The sequence below is a fragment of the Anneissia japonica genome, unplaced genomic scaffold (genome assembly GCF_011630105.1).
Source record: "Anneissia japonica isolate Jap-2015-1 unplaced genomic scaffold, ASM1163010v1 scaffold779_len9931_cov126, whole genome shotgun sequence".
Lineage (NCBI taxonomy): Eukaryota > Metazoa > Echinodermata > Crinoidea > Comatulida > Comatulidae > Anneissia > Anneissia japonica.
Genome location: NW_022700078.1, coordinates 2,114 through 5,057, shown reverse-complemented (window position 1 = coordinate 5,057; position 2,944 = coordinate 2,114).

Sequence of the window (2,944 nt, the reverse complement as noted above, 5' to 3'; positions counted from 1 at the left end):
TGCCACAGAACCAGGAGAAGATGTTACACCAAGATCAGATGAATTTTTATATTTGTTTTTGTTTTGTTCACTTTTTAGTTGTTCCATCTTCTTTGAAACATCTGTTGCAATACCATGCTCAAGTATCTGCCTGGTTTGTTCACACTCTGTACACAAATGAAATTTATTCATGAGAATTAGGTAATTAAAATTAAACCATATTATGAAAATAAATCAATTATTCAAGCAGTGGATTTTTAAATTAAATTATACTTAAGTTTATAAATAATTAACCTTACCGTCCACATCCTTCTGCTCCTCCCATTTGCTGTAATCTCCATCAGTTTGAAAGACAATTGTTGTAACAATACCATCGGTTGACGGCTCATCCTTATCAAATCTATTATTGAAATTTGCATTGTCATAATAAATATAAAGATAATTGAGTCAATTACAGGATCTATAATTGAATACAGGAAAGTTAATATTTACTTTTTAATATCGGGGAATATTTTTTCTCATTCGAACTTACTTTAAAGTTATTAAAAATTAATTGCAAATTCACAAGTGCAGAATATAGATATGGAATAAAGGTTTAATTTAATTATAGCTCATAACAGGCAATGCGTCGTTCGTAGACATACACTTATGATGTCATCATCGGTATCAGGCATATATATTTATACAGTAGGGCCTAAGACATGTCACACATCAGCTGTCATATAGAAATTGAAACATAGTACAGAGAACAGTACTACCAAGAACCTGGATAAGAGGGTACAGTACTACTAATTGGTATACGGACTATCTGTGTGCAAATCTTCAAGTGAGAAATGATGTTTGCCCTGGCAAAATATTTCGAAACGATCAGCATAAAAATTGGTAATGTGCTCAAAAACAAATTTAGGATTAAAAAAAAATATATGCGGAACTCTCATTTATAAAGATAACCATAGTCAATCGGTGGGAAAAATAATGTTTGACCATCAGGCTGGCTGTAAAATTTAAAGGCGTTGTAAAAATAGCAGGACGTACTGGAGGGCATTTATGTGATGGATTGATGATTTTGCCCAGTATTCCACTATGAGCATTGTATTGACGAATTAAAATAACAGCAACCAATAATAATAAAATTATAATCAAAAACTCAAAAACAATCTTTTGTGGGAAGACTAGACACTTTGAAATTTTATGTCTTTTAAACAATTAAGTGACTACAGTGTTTTAGTATTATAGGCCTATTTAATATTTATCGATTACGTTATTCCTCCCACGCAAGCTTAAAATTAATTATTAATAATCGTCATCCTTAACTTTTAACATTCGAACATTTAAAATCTAAAACTGACTCTTTGAAATTTTCAATTCTAACTAGATTTGTGAATTTGTGGAATAACATCCATCCGGATATTCGAAATTATTTCATTATATCTAATAATTTTGTTTTGTTTTAATGTACCCTAGGTTAAAAAAATATTAAAATGATTTTTAAACGTTTGATATTGATTTATTATTATTATTATTATTAATAATAATAATAATAATTATTATTATTATTATAATAAATAATAAATAATAAATAATAATAATAATAATAATAATAATAATAATAATAATTATTATTATTATTATTATTCTATTAACACGTGTTTTGTTTAAATGTAGCCTAAGTTAAAAAAATATTTAAATGATTTTTAAACGTTTGATATTGATTTATTATTATTATTATTATTATTATTAATAATCATAATAAAAATAATAATAATAATTATTATTATTATTATCATTACAATTTGTTTTATGTTCCAAAAATCCGGCCCGAAATCGCCAAACGGTGAGAAATCGCTGAAAATCAGCCCTTTTTGAGTAGTTTTTTAACGTATCTTCGTTAATATTAGACCGATTTTTTTGGCTGTTTTTGAAACTTGTTCCTTATTTATTCAGCTATAATGTCATGTTATTTTTAATTTTAAAATCAATGAGGTGTCGTCGGAATCTTTTTTTTAAGCCAAGTCTGTTGGCGATCGCCCAGTGTATTAACTCCTATCTGTTTACACAATTTTGCGATCATGTTTACAAAAATCACTCTAACTTCTGAACCAGTGGGCCGATTTTAACGGCTGTTTCAGTATGTAAAAATAGACTAATCAAGCTGTCTGTTAAGCTAAAAATCAATTTGATTGGATGAGAGGTCTCGTCGAAACGCCTATTTCTTTAGAGACATTGACTCGATCTGACACACATCGACTAATGGTAAAGGATAGGCGGCAGTTCTCGCCGATAGGCGGCTCGTGCTTGTGTAAAGATCACAGAAAAACAGCGATTTCTCAGCTAATACTTGCATAAAGTTTACCATTTTTGTATCAAAAGTAAGAGAAATCTTTGCTGATTTGTAATATGTAAACATAGTTAGAATTAAGCGTTTGGTGTTTTTGTTACGAGCAGTTTAAAAACGTTCAGTTATTTTTCGAAACCTGCAGCGTGATTTAGCCGGTTCGATGGACTCGACCATTATACATGTAGGCAAAGGCGGCCTAGGCTTGCTAAATTCTAACTTACACATCTAGATGTGAATAAGAGACAGTTTATATACAGTGTTCTTATTGATTATACAGTACCATAAACTATATATATATCAGATATAGTGACTGACCAAAATGAATTTAAGACATTATAAAATGTTACAATATTATTTCATTTATTATTTGTGATTAGGTGCCCAACATTCCCCTCTAAGTAAAGTGGTACGGTCCAACGCGGTTGCGTGAGCTACACTGTATTATTTTATTCCTTTTTTTTCTGGGAGCAGCACGTCAACTCAAAGATGAAATGACAGTGTTTCCGCTTTTGCTGGTCCCTTTTTGTTATTTGGCTTGCCAGAATGAACAATATAAAAATAGGCCCTAATTAAATAAAACAATACAGTAATAACAACGACTTATAATTGTTAACAGTCATAAGTCCT